Source organism: Hyperolius riggenbachi, chromosome 6, assembly GCF_040937935.1.
Source record: "Hyperolius riggenbachi isolate aHypRig1 chromosome 6, aHypRig1.pri, whole genome shotgun sequence".
NCBI classification, from domain to species: Eukaryota; Metazoa; Chordata; class Amphibia; order Anura; family Hyperoliidae; genus Hyperolius; species Hyperolius riggenbachi.
The window spans coordinates 191,174,139-191,193,405 of record NC_090651.1 but is presented as its reverse complement, the minus strand read 5'-3'; the positions used below and the strand labels follow the sequence as shown (position 1 = coordinate 191,193,405).

Sequence of the window (19,267 nt, the reverse complement as noted above, 5' to 3'; positions counted from 1 at the left end):
CTTATCAGTTGTGTAGCAAGGAACTGCAGGATGCAATACATTCTGCAGGATCTCTCCTGCACTGTGCAGTCACTGTGACAAGGACCATGCCAGGCAGCTGCACTGATTCACTTGCCTCCTCCAGCAGGTTTCAGCTTCCTGCTTCCTCTCTCTGTCTGCATCATGTGCTCTGCTGGGTCTCTGAAAAAAGGGGTGGAGCTAGACGGAGCTCCGTGTCAGTCCACACAGCCAATTAGCTTCAAGCAAGCCACAAGTGTGTGTGTGTGTGATCAGCAGACTGTCTCCAGAGCAGGAAGAGAGACAGCAGTTATGGGGATTGAGGCAGAGCAATGTAAATATCCGAAGGGCACCTAGTGTATCTGCTAAAACGGGACTTAAGGAGGAGTGGGCGGGATCCGGGATGAGGGGGCGGAGCCCGGGATAGTCCCGCCCAAATCAGGACTGTTGGGGACTATGGCTAATCCTTATATACCTCCTAAATCCTTCCCCCTCCCTGCTCTGTGACTGAGGGACTTGCATTGAGAGTAGCTGTATTTCCTGTAGCCACATGGAACTTTGGCTGGTTAAAATTGGTTTCTAAACAATGAGCTCCCATGTGTTAGCAGCCATCTTAAAACTAGTCCATTGAACAATGAGTCACATGTGCTGGTGGCCATCTTAAAACTGGTTAACAATGTTTCAGATTTAAAGAATACTAGATGTCAAAAAAAGAATATGCAATGGGTAGGGGAGTATGAGTTAATACTTACTGTACCTTCAGTTCCCCTCCGTCAGCCGATGTGCACAAAGGCTGAATGAGCCTGAGTGAACTTTTGACCTTTATAAAAACAATAAAAGATAATTATTTTTGCAGCACAAATGAGCACATGCACAGCACTACCCACCCATAGTAGTTTCATGTCTGTAGGTTGTTTTAACCGGTTCAGCACCGCAGTGCCGAAAATCTCATGCATCCGAGCAACGTTCACCTCCCATTCATTCGCCTATAACTTTATTGCCACTTTGAATTGATCTATATCTTGTTTTTTCCGCCACTAATTAGGCTTTCTTTGGGTAGTACATTTTGCTAAGAATTATTTTTTTCTAAATCCATTTTAACAGGAAGATTAAGAAAGAAATGAAAAAAATTCATTATTTCTCAGTTTTTGGCCATTATAGTTTGAAATTAATATACGCTACCGTAATTAAAACTCGTATTTTATTTGCCCATCTGTCCCGGTTATTACACCGTTTAAACTATGTCCCCATCACAATTTATGGTGCCGATATTTCATTTAGAAATAAAGGTGCATTTTTTCAATTGGCGTCCATCACTATTTATAAGCTTATCATTTTAAATAATATAATAACATACTCTCTTGACATGCATATTTAAAAAGGTCAGACCCTTGGGTAACTATTTATGTTGTTTGTTTTTTTTTTTATTGTATTTTTTTTAATTTATTTTTTTTATAAAAAATGTATGTGGGTAATTTTTGGTGTGGGAGGGAAACTGCTAATTTTAAATGTAAAGTAATATAATTGTTTGTTTAAAAATGTATGTGGGTGCAGTTTACTATTTGGCCACAGTGAGAAAAGTCCTGGATGCGAACGATATCGCATCCAGGAACTAAAAGGCAGAGGAGAAGTTTCCTGGGGGCAGGCAACACAACCATCAGCCATCTCCTGGTCATTCGCTGACAAGTATAGGTAGCAGTCAGCTTGTCCAGGTTGTCCACTCCCCCTTTGTTTTTATTGTAATCCAGGATAATTGTGGGCTTTTTATCACTTCTTGATGACACAGCTGCATCTTTGTGAAAAGTGGACATAAGTATCACATTTTTTTTTTTGACAATATAAAACAACAGTGGTGGTGTCTGTAAAAGCAAATTTTGAAGAAAGTGGAGCTCTGTCCTTCCCTTGCAAAATTTCAGTGTGCAGCTCAGGTTTATTTTTTTTTTTATTGTGCCTACCATGGTAAGTTTCCTCCTGAGAAGTTCTTGTCCAAGGTCATAGCTGGTAAAAAAAATTGTCACATGTGATATTGTGACCCCGCAGTCCAGTAGCAAGGACTACACATTGTCCTTGTTTTTTCTCAGGGATGCCACTTTCGGGTTTGCCGGTGTAACTCTGTAGGTTCCATGCATAGCTTGTTTTTGCATCACAGGCTGCCCAGATTTTTATGCCGTATTTGCCTGGCTTACTGGGCATATACTGCCGGAAGGGGCAATTTCCACGGAAAGGGATCAAACGTTCATCTACTGTTACCTGAGGCCCAGGGTGAAACATTAGTGGAAGGAGCTGAACCTATTTCTCCCAGACATCTGGAGAGAAAGCGTCGGTATTTCTGCGGGAAAGTTAGATCGGTGAATGGGAATTATATTCCCATTCACTGATCGGGAGCGAGGGCCGGGTGTGCGCCGATTGCGCGCACCATGCGATGGGAGCAGCAGTGCCTATCTGGAAGAGGAAACTCGTCCAGATAGGCTGAATTGGATATAGGGAATGGGTGAGGAGGAGGAGGCGCCTGGAGATGGCAGCCTCGGCAGCTTGCTCTGTCTGTCTATGTTTGTTTTATGTATTTTTGTTTTTCAACATTGCCTTGTGCAACCCAACCCGGATAACCTTCACCAGTGAACAACTACTGAGCATTCGGAACTTAGCTAAATATAATCTACCCCTGGATATTTCATCTACTCTTGATCTTCTGGGGATTCTGACCAGTGGAGCTACAGTGCTGAACCAGGCAGTGAGGCTTAGAAGAAGAGGGAAACGCTCCGGGATCCAGACTCGCTTTCGACGCAGAGGACTGCGCTCTCCACTACCTGGAATCATACTCTCTAATGTCAGGTCCATATGCAACAAACTAGATGAGCTTCAACTACTGATCAGAACAAAGAAGGACTTTTATCTCTCTGCGGCTATTTGCTTCACAGAAACTTGGCTATCTGAGCTTATTCCAGACAACGCTCTGCCGATTAATGGATTTACACTCTACAGATCTGACCGGGACCCACTTACTTCTGGCAAAACCAAAGGTGGAGGACTCTGTTTCTATATTAATGATAGGTGGTGCACGGATGTTACAGTTATTAAGAGGACATGCTCGGCTGGGCTGGAAACACTCTTCATAAACTGCAAACCCTATTATTCACCCCGTGAGTTTTCTTCATTTATTTTGGCTGCTGTGTACATCCCTCCACAAACATGTATGCAGCCTGCGCTCCAAGATCTCGCAGATCAAATCACTGAGGTGGAAAGGGAGTACCCAGATTCTTTTTTTATCATACTAGGGGATTTCAACAGTGCTAATCTTTCCAAAGAACTCCCCAAATACAGGCAACATGTCACAAGCGCAACTAGAGAAGGTAAGACACTTGATCACTGTTACACTACGACTAAGGACTCGTATCACTCTGTCAGCAGGGCAGCTTTGGGGAACTCTGATCATGCTGTTATACAGCTTATCCCAACATACATCCAAAGACTAAAAACTGCCAAACCTGTAGTGACCACAGTTAAGAAATGGACTAGTGAAGCTGTAGAAAAACTGCAGAGCTGCTTTGATTTAACTGACTGGAATTTATTTAAAGAATCCTCCAGTGACCTAAATGAATACACTGACGCTGTGACATCATATATTACCTTTTGTGAAGAGTCCTGCATCCCCACAAAAAAGTGCACCAGGTACAATAACGATAAACCCTGGTTCACATCACATCTTAGGAAGCTGCGCCTCGATAAAGAAAGGGCATATCGTACAGGCGATAAAGTCCTCTACAAAGCTGCGAAATACAAACTGCAGAGAGCCATTACCGCCGCAAAAAAAGATTATTCTCAAAAACTTGAGGAAAATTTTTCTAACGCAGACTCATCCACAATATGGAAATCTCTACATGAAATTACCAGCTACAGGAAGAAATCTCCTCCCCCCTCACTACATAACCTGCAGCTTGCAGATGAACTGAATACATTTTATTGCAGGTTTGACACTACTAACAAGAGCCAAACACAACAAGTCAATTTGCATCTCTGCCACAGGCAAACTGAACACCCTTCCTGCCAGCCAATGTCTCCACCCCCTGCGGTGCCTCAGCAACTACACAACACAGGAGGCCAGACACAATCTGCTAACCTGTCCCCAGATGTGCATGCTCTAACAATATGCCAATCAGATGTAAATAGACTCTTTAAAAAACAAAACACCAGGAAAGCAATGGGACCAGACGCTGTGTCTGCGAAATGCTTCAATCTCTGTGCCGACCAATTAGCGCCTGTATTTACAGACATATTCAAAGCATCTCTAGAACTCTCAATTGTTCCTGCCTGTTTTAAATGCGCAACTATTGTACCAATTAAAAAAAAAAAAAAACCTACATGTTTAAATGATTACAGGCCTGTTGCCCTGACATCACTGGTCATGAAAGCATTTGAAAAACTGATAATGACTTATCTGAAATCCATCACAGATCCCCTGCTGGACTCTTTGCAATTTGCTTACAGACCTAACAGATCCGCAGACGATGCCGTGAACATGTGTATGCATTATGTACTACAGCATTTAGATAACCCAGGAACCTACACCAGGATTTTATTTATAGATTTCAGCTCTGCATTTAATACCATAATTCCATCACTGCTGCACAGCAAGCTCTCCCAGCTACACATACCTGAATCCCTCTGCAAATGGATAACCGACTTCTTAACCGACAGAAGACAGCGTGTTAGACTTGGTAAACTCACATCAAGCTCTCTGACAGTCAGTACTGGTGCACCCCAGGGCTGTGTGCTTTCCCCACTGCTGTACTCACTTTACACCAATGACTGCATCTCCACAGATCCATCTGTTAAGGTTCTGAAGTTTGCAGACGACACAACAGTTGTTGGTCTCATTCAAAACGGGGATGAGTCTGCATACAGGCATGTGGTGGGACAGCTTTCCTCCTGGTGCAGCAGCAACAACTTAGAACTAAATGCTCTCAAAACCATGGAGATGATAATAGACTTTAGGAGATCTCCCCCCCAGCACCTCCCCTTAACCATAAATGGATCCACAATAACCCAAGTAGAGTCATTCAAGTTTCTTGGGTCCACGATCTCAAACGACTTAAAATGGGACAACAACACTGCCACTATTGTCAAGAAAGCACAACAGAGAATGTACCATCTGCGGCAGCTGAAAAAGTTTGGCCTACCTCAAAAGCTAATGGTGCAGTTCTACACTGCAATCATCGAATCCACCATAACATCATCCATGACTGTATGGTTCAGCTCCTGCTCAGCATTAGAAAAGGGGAGGCTGCAGCGCATCATCCGATCAGCGGAAAGGATAATTGGCTGTAGCTTACCTTCCCTGCAGGATCTTTACACTAGCAGGTGCAGAAAGAGAGCGACCAAAATTGCCTCTGACCCCTCTCACCCAGCTCACTCCATCTTCCAGCGCATGCCTTCAGGAGTAAGATTCCGGTCAATCGCTACCAAAACCTCCAGACACAGGAACAGTTTTTTTCCTCAAGCGGTAGCCATACTTAATGCTGAACCACGTTAGAGCTGCTAGGACTGAAAGTAATCAGCACAGAACTAAACATGAACAATTCTCACATTGCTTACTGCCACTATACTTATAATGTCCTTAACTTGTAATATTCACACTGTCTGTCCTTGTATTGTTTTTTGTTTGTGTTTGTTAAGCAACTGCCAAGACAAATTCCTTGTAGGTGCAAACTTACTTGGCGAAAATAAATTGATTCTGATTCTGATTCTGATGGTATTATTTTGAAAATAATAAGTGCTCTTACTTTCAAAATGAAAGCAGCAAAAATCGTAACTTTTGCAGCACATATGGCCACAAACATAGCACTAACCAAGCATGATGGAATTTTTATTTGTGCCGATTATAGGGGGCCAGCTTTACAGCGCTGAAAGGACATACTGCGCATGCGTAGCACAGAAGGTATGGATTACAAGCCAGGAGAGTCGTCTGACTTGCAAGAAGACCGGGATGGATTACAGGAGAACGGCGGCTGACAGAGGGTGGGATAAGTATTAGCTCATACTCCCCTACCCACTACATTTTTTATTTTATTTTTTTACATCTACAATGGTAGAAATTACTAAACAGTCTCCGCATCACATTCCACCCAATTTCTACCTTTAATTTGAAATATGTTCATTTTGATAAGTTCATTCAACCCTTCCAACCAAATATAGAAGGGTCAGCGTGTCCTTTCTCAAAACCATCTGTATTTTAGGAAAGTCCATGAAAAGTCTCCTCTTTGTCCCTTATGGGAGCAAGCTTGTCAGATTTTGCTCTAGTATCTCTGTTGTCAAATCTGAAAACTCTTGATATCATTCGAAAGGTGTGAAGTGACATTGTTGCTGGGAAGATATATCTGCCTCTTGACTTGTCCCAGAGACTATCAGTGGCCTTATTATAGGATCTGTACACTCCATCAAGAAGAAGAACACCAATATAAGCATCTAGGCATTCCTCATTTATGTCATTCCACATGTTGCCATGGACTTTTTTTCCTTCAAGGTTTGTCATTGCAATGATCACTTTTTTTTAGTGACAATGGCATGAAGAGTTCAAAACATGTTTTGATGTCACTTTCTCTAATCACAGCAAACCTTGTGATCCCAGGGGTCATTTTGATTACATCTGCAGCTGCTGCCCTGCCATGTAAGTCAGGAGGTTCTGAACTCCAACAGATCTTACCACTTTTGGATTTAAATGTTTCAGCAGGAACAGCAGCAGGTTCAGCACTGGTGGCCTCCTCATCAGACTCATCAGATGTGTCTGTGTATTCTAGTTGATACTCTACTTCATCTTCTGCCTCAGAAACCTGCTCATCCATATCGCTATACTGCTCTGTGTCCTCTTCCTCATTTTCATCCAAGATATAATCCAGTATTTGGCTTCCTGTAAATCTTTTCACTCTTGCATGCTGCATATTGGAGATGATTACTCTGCAAGTCAGCAACTCTGAAATGTATTGGTCCTATGTTTCTTTACTTTATTTAGAGAAGCAGACAAGCAGGCAAAGAGATAGGCCCCTACCTAACTACAGCTCACAGGGCTGAGAGGTGATTGGCTGTCAGTGGGATGGTGCCTGACAGTGTTACTAAGCAGAGAGAATGTTTATGATTTCAGTTTTGGCACTTATTAGTGTTCTATAATCCTATATCATAACTGGGTCAGAATTGACCCTAACACCATAAACGTCATAATTTTCACCACAGTATTATCTAATTTAGTGAAAAGGATTATTTTTCTATTACATTGTTAAATAGCAAGAAGTTTTAAACCAGGATGAAGTTTTAAAAAAATCTTGATGCAATAAACAAATTTATGTGATACTTATAGACATTCAAAACCTGAAAACGGGTCGCTTCTGACCCTAACACAAGAGGGTTAAAGAATTTGGGTGGGAACTCAATGCTGGAAGACCAAGGTAAGGCAAAGTTATTAAAAGCTTTCTTTGCTTCTGTCTTCACAAGAGAAACATCACTTTTGCAAATTACAGATGCAGAAGAGTCTCAATCTTCCAATTGTATGTTAAATACTTAATGCAGGAAGAAGTGAAGGCAAGACTAAATAAACTAAAAATAGACAAGGCACCTGGCCCAGATGGCATACACCCTCGGGTCCTAAGAGAATTACGTTTAGTTATCAATAAACCCCTTTATCTTATCTTTTGTGACTCTCTTTCAACTGGCAGAGTTCCAGTAGAGTGGCTTCAGCCCATGTTTTCCCATGAAGGGCAAAAAAAATCGGATCTGGGAAATTATAGACCTGCTTGCTTAACGTCAGTTGTGTGCAAACTATTTGAGAGGTTACTAAGAGATACTATACAAGACCTCATAGTAGAAAATCTTATTTCTCAGCATCAGCATGGGTTTACTAAAGACAGGTCCTGTGTGACTAACATGCTCAGCTTTTATGAGATCGTGAACGCTAATGTGGCTATTGGGAATGCTGTAGATGTGATATACTTGGACTTTGCAAAGGCCTTTGACACTGTGCTACACAAAAGTCTGGTGCAGAAGTTGAGGATGCAAGGACTGCGGAAGAGTCTGTGTGCATGTATAGGTAGTGTTGGGCGAACAGTGTTCGCCACTGTTCGGGTTCTGCAGAACATCACCCTGTTCGGGTGATGTTCGGTCGGAGTTCGGTCGGAGTTCGGTCGAACACCATATGGCCGAACTAAGAGCGCATGGCCGAACGTTCCCCAAACGTTCGGCTAGCGCTGTGATTGGCCGAACGGGTCACGTGGTTCGGACCCGAACGCGCTCTGATTGGCCGAATGGGTCACGTGGTTCGGGTAAATAAATACCCGATCCACGTCATTTCTCCGCCATTTGTCTGTGGGTTTAGCTTTGGGTAGGCAGGCAGGGTAGTTCTCTCTCCAGCCAGGCTAGCCAGGGTCCCCCGGTCATTGTGTCGCTGCTGGGAATAGTAGTACACCTCTCACCCACACTATATAGCATTGTGTTTACTGCCACTCTGTGTCTCTGCTGGGAACAGTAGTACACCGCTCACCCTGTATAGCATTGTGCTCTGTGTCGCTGCTGGGAATAGTAGTACACCGCTCACCCACACTATATAGCATTGTGTTTACTGCCACTCTGTGTGTCTGCTGGGAACAGTAGTACATCACTCACCCTGTATAGCATTGTGCTCAGTGTCGCTGCTGGGAATAGTAGTACACCGCTCACCCACACTATACAGCATTGTGTTAACTGCCACTCTGTGTCTCTGCTGGGAACAGTAGTACACCGCTCACCCTGTATAGCATTGTGCTCTGTGTCGCTGCTGGGAATAGTAGTACACCGCTCACCCACACTATATAGCATTGTGTTTACTGCCACTCTGTGTCTCTGCTGGGAACCGTAGTACACCGCTCACCCACCACTGTATAGCATTGTGCTCTGTGTCGCTGCTGGGAACAGTAGTACACCGCTCAGCCACACTATATAGCATTGTGTTTACTGCCACTCTGTGTCGCTGCTGGGAATAGTAGTACACCGCTCACCCACACTATATAGCATTGTGTTTACTGCCACTCTGTGTCTCTGGTGGGAACAGTAGTACACCGCTCACCCTGTATAGCATTGTGCTCTGTGTCGCTGCTGGGAATAGTAGTACACCGCTCACACACACTATATAGCATTGTGTTTACTGCCACTCTGTCTCTGCTGGGAACAGTAGTACACCGCTCACCCTGTATAGCATTGTGCTCTGTGTCGCTGCTGGGAATAGTAGTACACCGCTCACCCACACTATATAGCATTGTGTTTACTGCCACTCTGTGTCTCTGCTGGGAACAGTAGTACACCGCTCAGCCACCACTGTATAGCATTGTGTTTACTGACACTCTGTGTCTCTGCTGGGAACAGTAGTACACCGCTCACCCACCACTGTATAGCATTGTGCTCTGTGTCGCTGCTGGGAACAGTAGTACACCGCTCAGCCACACTATATAGCATTGTTTTTACTGCCACTCTGTGTCGCTGCTGGGAACAGTAGTACACCGCTCACCCACCACTGTATAGCATTGTGTTTACTGCCACTCTATGTCTCTGCTGGGAACAGTAGTACACCGCTCACCCACCACTGTATAGCATTGTGCTCTGTGTCGCTGCTGGGAACAGTAGTACACCGCTCACCCACACTATATAGCATTGTGTTTACTGCCACTGTGTGTCTCTGCTGGGAACAGTAGTACACCGCTCACCCACCACTGTATAGCATTGTGCTCTGTGTCGCTGCTGGGAATAGTAGTACACCGCTCACCCACCACTGTATAGCATTGTGCTCTGTGTCACTGCTGGGAACAGTAGTACACCGCTCAGCCACACTATATAGCATTGTGTTTACTGCCACTCTGTGTCTCTGCTGGGAACAGTAGTACACCGCTCTCCCACCACTGTATAGCATTGTGCCCTGTGTCGCTGCTGGGAATAGTAGTACACCGCTCACCCACCACTGTATAGCATTGTGCTCTGTGTCGCTGCTGGGAATAGTAGTACACCGCTCACCCACCACTGTATAGCATTGTGCTCTGTGTCGCTGCTGGGAATAGTAGTACACCGCTCACCCGCCACTGTATAGCATTTCTGTACTGCCACTGTACTGCTGCCAGTCAGCGTGTACTTTAAGGATAAGTGAAATGAAGAAGAAATCCTGTGAAAGAGGGAGGGGCAAGGGAAGAGGTGTTCCCCCTGACGGTTCACGTACAGGCCACAGTGGAGCACCGAAGAAAACCCACTCAATACCACCCATGTTGTCCAGGAAATCAACCCTCACAAATCCAAAAGAACAGGACCAGATAATTAATTGGATGACCTCTCAAGCGTCCAGCAGTGGGTTAAGCAGCACCAGCACATCACGCACGAGGTCCGAGTCCTCAGGCAGTTACAAGGAGACAGTGGGCACACAGCTGACACAACCGGCAGCGACACCACGCACACACCTGCCAAATAACCAGTCCGAAGAGTTTCCTCAGGACACAATGGGGTATTCGCAGGAGCTATTCCCAGCCCAACAAACTTCCACCTTTCAAAGGTCAATGGAACAGCCAGAAATTTTGTGCCCGGATTCACAACCATTGACTGTGGGAAATGCACCGCGCACTGAAATGCAAGGCGAGTCCGAGGAGGACTTTGAAACCCAAATCCCAGAGCAAGTTGGGCAGGAGGGGTTTCAATTGCAGGAGGTCGGCCGAGAAGATCTTGAAGACGATGTTGGAGTGTGCTGCGCAGAGGTTGTTGTGGGGAGCTCTACTCCACGGCCCACAATCACATATGACGAGTTTGAGGAGACCCAGATTTTGTATGTGAAGGAGAACATCGCCGTCGTAGCAGCAGCACAGATGAGTCTGTTGAAGAACCCACTGCTGCACGAGTTCGCCTTGTGCCACAAGGTAGGCGGCGCGAAATTTCAGGCACCACAAGCGTGGAAGTTCAAGTGAGACGCAAAAGAGGCGCAAACAGAAATCGCCAGCAAGGCAGGTGCTCCAAAGTCTGGCCTTTCTTTGAAGACTGCAGTGAGGATGGTACCATGGTGATTTGCAAGGTGTGCAAGACCCGCCTGAGCAGGGGGAAACATATTAACAACCTCTCCACCACCAGCATGACCCGCCACATGGTATCCAAACATCCCACTCTGTGGCCGCCAGGACAGGGTACCAGCAACACTGCCTCCCTTGGGGTCACTAGACTCACCACCAGACCCTCCTCAGCAGGAGCGCTTCAATCTCCCCCACCATCGCTTGCTGTGTGATGTCCCTACGCGCTGGAATTCTACGCTGCACATGCTAGCCCACTTTTGCGAGCAGAAGAGTGCAGTGGTCCAGTACATGACGGCGCAGTACCGAGGCGCATCCGGACAGCTGCCAAGCTTCTGTGGATCCGATTGGGCCAACATGTTGGACCTCTGCCAAGTCCTCCAAAATTTTGAGCAATCCACGTTGCTTGTGAGCAGTGACAACTCTTCAGTCAGCATTACCATACCACTGCTGTGTTTACTGAAGAAGTCAATGTTGAAAATCAAGGAAACAGCTGTCATGATGCAACTGGGGGAATCTGAAGGAGAAAACGATCAGCGTGATGATACCAACATCAGGCCATCTGCCTCAGGAAACGCTGGCCCCAGCAGCTATGACGAAGAAGAGGAGGAGGAACAGCTGGAGTTGGAGCAGGAATTTCATGCCACCACAGACGAGGGCCAGAGCGGTGCACGTTGGACTTCCACAATTCAGCGCGAATGGTCAGCAGAAGCAGACCAGGAAGAAGGTGACGACTATGATGCATCACAACAACTATCACAACGCTCACAAGAGGATGATGAGGATTCTGGCAGGACTCTGGCACACATGGCTCAATTCATGCTAGACTGCATTGAACGCGACCCACGCATTGTGCGCATTCTGGACAACACCAATTACTGGGTTTATACCCTTCTAGATCCACGGTACAAACACAATGTTCCAAAACTGCTTGAAGAAAGAGTCAGACATGTCAAAATGGAAGAATACCAGCAGGCCCTTGTGGAGACTTTAGAGAGGAGATTGACATCCTCCCCCTCCTCTAGCCAGTTGTACGCCGACAGACTGACTTCCGCAAACCCAGGACGACCAGGAGGGCAGCAAACAACACAAGCCGCAGCTAGTGCCCAAAAGGGAATGGTATCGGCAGTGTCCTTGGAGTGGGAACATTTTCTGACACCCATGCAGCAGCCCACAGAACAGCAAGCGTGCAGATCCACCTCCAACACCGATCGCCTGGAGAAGATGGTCAAGGACTACATGTCAGATGGCGTAGCTGTGTTGAACAATCCATCTGCACCCTTCAACTATTGGGTATCGAAGCTAGACACCTGGCACGAACTGGCAATGTACGCAATAGAGGTGCTGGCTTGCCCGGCAGCCAGCGTTATGTCGGAACGCTATTTCAGTGCTGCCGGAGGCATCGTCACAGATCGGCGTATCCGCCTCTCCACAGAAAATGCAGACCGTCTGACTCAAATTAAAATGAATCAATCCTGGATTGGAAACGACTATGCAACACTCCTGGACCCCAACCAAGTAACATGAACAATGACCATCTGTGATGGGTTAGCGTTTCCGGTCCCTGTTTATTGAACCTCTTATCTGTATTACATTTATGACTGCATGGCGGCAAAATGCATGCTATCCGCACGCTTCTTGTCCTCATGCAAGGCCTGGGTTGTTGTGTCTGAAAGCGTGGCCTTCTCCTCCTGCGCCTCCTCCTGTTCCATCACGTGTGCTGCTGCTGGGTTAGCGTTGCCGGTCCCTGTTTATGGAACCTCTTATCTTTATTACATTTATGACTGCATGGCGGCAAAAAGCATGCTATCCGCACGCTTCTTGTCCTCATGCAAGGCCTGGGTTGTTGTGGCTGAAAGCGCGGCCTTCTCCTCCTGCGCCTCCTCCTGTTCCTCCTCCTGTTCCATCACGTGTGCTGCTGCTGGGTTAGCGTTGCCGGTCCCTGTTTATGGAACCTCTTATCTTTATTACATTTATGACTGCATGGCGGCAAAATGCATGCTATCCGCACGCTTCTTGTCCTCATGCAAGGCCTGGGTTGTTGTGTCTGAAAGCGTGGCCTTCTCCTCCTGCGCCTCCTCCTGTTCCATCACGTGTGCTGCTGCTGGGTTAGCGTTGCCGGTCCCTGTTTATGGAACCTCTTATCTTTATTACATTTATGACTGCATGGCGGCAAAAAGCATGCTATCCGCGCGCTTCTTGTCCTCATGCAAGGCCTGGGTTGTTGTGTCTGAAAGCGTGGCCTTCTCCTCCTGCGCCTCCTCCTGTTCCATCACGTGTGCTGCTGCTGGGTTAGCGTTGCCGGTCCCTGTTTATGGAACCTCTTATCTTTATTACATTTATGACTGCATGGCGGCAAAAAGCATGCTATCCGCACGCTTCTTGTCCTCATGCAAGGCCTGGGTTGTTGTGTCTGAAAGCGCGGCCTTCTCCTCCTGTTCCTCCTCCTGTTCCATCACGTGTGCTGCTGCTGGGTTAGCGTTGCCGGTCCCTGTTTATGGAACCTCTTATCTTTATTACATTTATGACTGCATGGCGGCAAAATGCATGCTATCCGCACGCTTCTTGTCCTCATGCAAGGCCTGGGTTGTTGTGTCTGAAAGCGTGGCCTTCTCCTCCTGCGCCTCCTCCTGTTCCATCACGTGTGCTGCTGCTGGGTTAGCGTTGCCGGTCCCTGTTTATGGAATCTCTTATCTTTATTACATTTATGACTGCATGGCGGCAAAAAGCATGCTATCCGCGCGCTTCTTGTCCTCATGCAAGGCCTGGGTTGTTGTGTCTGAAAGCGTGGCCTTCTCCTCCTGCGCCTCCTCCTGTTCCATCACGTGTGCTGCTGCTGGGTTAGCGTTGCCGGTCCCTGTTTATGGAACCTCTTATCTTTATTGCATTTATGACTGCATGGCGGCAAAAAGCATGCTATCCGCACGCTTCTTGTCCTCATGCAAGGCCTGGGTTGTTGTGTCTCAAAGCGTGGCCTTGCGCCTCCTCCTGTTCCATCACGTGTGCTGCTGCTGGGTTAGAGTTGCCGGTCCCTGTTTATGGAACCTCTTATCTTTATTACATTTATGACTGCATGGCGGCAAAATGCATGCTACCTGTGCAAAGAAAACAGACATTTCCCGCATTTAAAAGACAGTTTTCCCTTTGAAACTTTAAAATCGATTTTCTCAAAAACTATAAGCTCTTTTTGCTATTTTTTTTTCCCTCTTGTACCCACTCCCAAGGTGCACATACCCTGTAAATTTGGGGTATGTAGCATGTAAGGAGGCTTTACAAAGCACGAAAGTTCGGGTCCCCATTGACTTCCATTATGTTCGGAGTTCGGCGCGAACACCCGAACATCGCGGCCGTGTTCGGCGAACGTTCGCGAACCCGAACATCCAGGTGTTCGCCCAACACTATGTATAGGGAACTGCCTAATGGACAGAAAACAAAGAGTTGTGGTCAATGGATCTGTCACAACTCCTGCTAGCAGGGTATTTGCTGATCACATTTAGTAGCATATACAAAAGGTCAGGACACAGATATGCAATGAATTAGTGTTTAATATGAACTGTGCTATATACATATATACACATATAACAATTGCAGTACAGAATCATCAAGCATAATCAACATCAAACACAGTCCAAGATCAAATACGCACTAAGATCAGAACCCCTACGATATTACATACACACAGAGCTGCAACTAAGCTAACCTATGTATGTACAAAACAGGGTTAAATGAATACACTCTAGCTAATCTGGGACACAGACAAGCGACAGGGCAAGCTAGGACGCAAGCCAAAGGCTCACACAGACAGACAGACTGGAAACACGGAGCAAGGCAAGAAAGTATGTAAGCCAGAGGCTTACACAGGCAGTCAGACAAGCTGGAAACACAGAGCAGAACAAGGAAGTGGACCAGCAAGCAGAAGTCACACTGACACGAGGATCTGCGCAGTGTGAAGGGAGTGGCCAGCTTAAATAGGAACTAGCAGCCTGGCCGGACACCTGTGGAACAGAGGCATGTATAACCCATGATACTTCATCTAGTGGTAAACCTGTAAACTGCAGGCAACCATGAAAAGCAAACAGAGCCACCTGCTAGTGACTTGTGAAGACACCAGCAGGTGAAGCAGGAAGCAACAGAGTTTCTGACATTACCCCCGCTTTCAAGAGCAGCCTCCGGATGCTCAAAAATGTAACCTGCCCCCCAAGGTAGATCCCGGAGGGAAGCAAGCCAATCCAAAGATCATTCTGAATAAAATAAGGAATTCCACCCCCAGGGTCCTCTGAGCCACTTCGATAACCAACCGTCTCAGCTGCCAACCAGAGCCCCAGAACACCGGAATTAATGACTGCACATCTGAGCACTGGACCGAAAACCCACAAACTGCAAGTGATGCCTTGACACAAACAGCATTCGCCAACAGGTATCAATGCAGGTTCCTCAAAGACACTGGCAACCCCATTAGGGTACTTTCCAGTATCTCCGAGCAAGGCGAATTCCTCCGAAAGAGAGAGAAACCTAGAACAGGCTTGCCCCAGTTCCGAAAGATCACCAAGACTGCGGAAACCATAATAGCAAATGTTCTGTAACACAGGGACATGACTAAGCAAAAGAGCGCTCGTGCAGATCAAAAACATCCAGGCAGAGTTAGGTGGCTCCGGCAGCTTGCTGATAGTGCCGGCAACAAACATGGCTCTGTTCAAAAAACACGAAACGAGGACCCCAATAAGCAAAACCCCAGTACATCCAAAGCAATCTTCAGACAGCTGAATTCTGTAGGCAACAAATGGGAAAAAAGGCTGACTAGAAGCAAAAACCTGCTGAACAAAAATGAACAATTTTTCTGGATGTTACATAGTTACATAGTTATTTTGGTTGAAAAAAGACATACGTCCATCGAGTTCAACCAGTATAAAGTACAACACCAGCCTGCTCCCTCACATATCCCTGTTGATCCAGAGGAAGGCGAAAAAACCCTTACAAGGCATGGTCCAATTAGCCCCTAAAGGGAAAAATTCCTTCCCGACTCCAGATGTCAATCAGATAAAATCCCTGGATCAACATCATTAGGCATTACCTAGTAATTGTAGCCATGGATGTCTTTCAACGCAAGGAAAGCATCTAAGCCCCCTTTTAAATGCAGGTATAGAGTTTGCCATAACGACTTCCTGTGGCAATGCATTCCACATCTTAATCACTCTTACTGTAAAGAACCCTTTCCTAAATAAATGGCTAAAACGTTTTTCCTCCATGCGCAGATCATGTCCTCTAGTCCTTTGAGAAGGCCTAGGGACAAAAACCTCATCCGCCAAGCTATTATATTGCCCTCTGATGTATTTATACATGTTAATTAGATCCCCTCTAAGGCGTCTTTTCTCTGGACTAAATAAACCCAGTTTATCTAACCTTTCTTGGTAAGTGAGACCTTCCATCCCACGTTTCAATTTTGTTGCTCGTCTCTGCACCTGCTCTAAAACTGCAATATCTTTCCTGTAATGTGGTGCCCAGAACTGAATTCCATATTCCAGATGTGGCCTTACTAGAGAGTTAAACAGGGGCAATATTATGCTAGCATCTCGAGTTTTTATTTCCCTTTTAATGCATCCCAAGATTTTGTTAGCTTTAGCTGCAGCTGCTTGGCATTAAGTACGATTATTTAAATTGTTTTCGATGAGTACTCCTAAGTCCTTCTCCAAGTTTGATGTCCTCAACTGTATCCCATTTATTTTGTATGGTGCTAGACCATTAGTACGTTCAAAATGCATGACTTTACATTTTTCAACATTGAATTTCATCTGCCATGTATGTGCCCATATAGCCATCCTATCCAGATCCTGTTGCAATATGACACTATCTTCCTGAGAGTTGATGATTCTGCACAATTTTGTATCATCTGCAAAAATAGCAACATTGCTCACTACTGCATCTACTAGGTCATTAATAAATAAATTGAAGAGCACTGGACCCAGAACAGACCCCTGTGGTACCCCACTGCTAACAGTCTCCCATTTTGAGTACGATCCATTGACCACAACTCTTTGTTTTCTGTCCATTAGCCAGTTCCCTATCCATGCACACAGACTCTTCCCCAGTCCTTGCATCCTCAACTTTTGCACCAGACTTTTGTGGGGAACAGTGTCAAAGGCCTTTGCAAAGTCCAAGTATATCACATCTACAGCATTCCCAATATCCATATTAGCAATTTAGCATTCACTACCTCATAAAAGCTGAGCATGTTAGTCAAACAGGACCTGTCTTTAGTAAACCCATGTTGATGCTGAGAAATAAAATTATTTTCTAGTATGAAGTCATGTATAGTATCTCTTAGTAACCCTCAAATAGTTTGCATACAACTGATGTTAAGCTTACAGGTCTATAATTTCCTGGATCTGATTTTTGTCCCTTCTTAAATAATGGGAAAACGTGGGCTGTACGCCAATCCACTGGGACTCTGCCAGTTGAAAGAGAGTCACAAAAGATAAGATAAAGGGGTTTATCTATAACTGAACTTAATTCCCTTAGGACCCGAGGATGCATGCTATCCGGGCCAGGTGCCTTAACTATTTTTAATTTATTTAGTCTTGCCTTCACTTCTTCCTGCGTTAAGTATTTAATATTAGAAGATTGAGACTCTTCTGCCTCTGTAATTTTCAACAGTGCTGTTTCTTTTGTGAAGACAGAAGCAAAGAAAGCATTTAATGATCTGCTTGGTGCAGCATTTCACAAAATAGTAAATTGCTCTCTGCAAGCAGGGAGGTTTCCTACCTCTCTAAAAGAAGGAATCATCAAGCACCTTCTTAAAAAACCTATCATGGATCCAGATGCTATGAGCAGCTACAGACCTGTCTCCAACCTCCCCTTCTTAGGTAAAGTTATTGAAAAGGCTGTCTATCTGCAACTTGAAACCAGGCTGTCAGTAAACAACATCCTGGACCCTCTACAATCTGGCTTTTAAAGAGTAACTGTTAGCCCCCAAATTGAAATTTAAAACACTATTGCAATGTTTTATTTATTATATAAGTGAGCCAAAAAGCCAATGTACAAGTTAAAAATCAATCTAATTTTGTTACTATGTAACCTTTTCCCCCAGCTCCTGACGCAAGCCGCATATCAGATACTGTAGCATGCAGAGCATGCCTATGTCTGGCCAACCCCCCTCTCCCCCCCCAGGACCAGGTGCCAATATATTCTCCCCACCGCAGCTGACCGCTCTGACACGGAGAGAGAGCGGCAGCACTTCCAGAGCAGCACCGCAGAGCAGCCAGCGCCGTGCATCTCTCTCACATGTGATTCTCTCACATGTGACTCGGTGGCGGCTGCTCTGCGGTGCTGCTCTGGAAGTGCTGCTGCTCTCTCTCCGTGTCAGAGCGGTCAGCTGCGGTGGGGAGAATATATTGGCACCTGGTCCTGGGGGGGAGAGGGGGGTCGGCCAGACATAGGCATGCTCTGCATGCTACAGTATCTGATATGCGGCTTGCGTCCGGAGCTGGGGGAAAAGGTTACATAGTAACAAAATTAGATTGATTTTTAACTTGTACATTGGCTTTTTGGCTCACTTATATAATAAATAAAACATTGCAATAGTGTTTTAAATTTCAATTTGGGGGCTAACAGTTACTCTTTAAGAAACACCACAGCCCTCATCCAAGTCTGCAACGATCTGCTCATGGCAAGGGACAGAGGGGAACGCTCCATCCTAATCCTGTTGGATCTCTCAGTGGCTTTTGATACAGTTGACCATGAAATCCTGCTTAACAGACTGCAGGAGTACTGTGGCATCAGTGGATCAGTCCTCCAGTGGTTCAGATCATTCCTGACTGACAGAACACAGAGAGTATCCCTAGGTCCTATAATGTCCAAACCTGCACCTCTACAATTCGGAGTGCCACAAGAATCAATCCTATCCCCTCTGCTGTTTGCAATCTACATGTTGCCACTCAGTACACTTATCCTACGTCATGGCCTGACGTACCACTGCTACGCCGATGACACACAGCTATACCTGTCCTTCAAACCTGGTGGAACAGACCCTACCCCAAAAATAAACTCTTGCTTAGCTGAGCTACAGGCATGGATGAATGATAACTGCTTGAAACTAAATGCTGACAAAACTGAGGTCCTGTTTGTCCAAAGCCAGCACTCGCCATCAAAACAGCTCTATCCTAAAGCAACACCAATCAGGATTGGGAATTCAAACTTAAACAGCTCCAACCTTGTGCGCAGCC

At 45.7% G+C, this 19,267-nt stretch overlaps 1 pseudogene; it reads right to left on the bottom strand.

Moving 5' to 3' along the window:
• Positions 1–745: 745 nt before the first annotated feature.
• On the bottom strand, positions 746–6,932 carry LOC137522108 (piggyBac transposable element-derived protein 4-like; annotated as a pseudogene).
• Between the last annotated feature and the right edge of the window lie 12,335 nt (positions 6,933–19,267).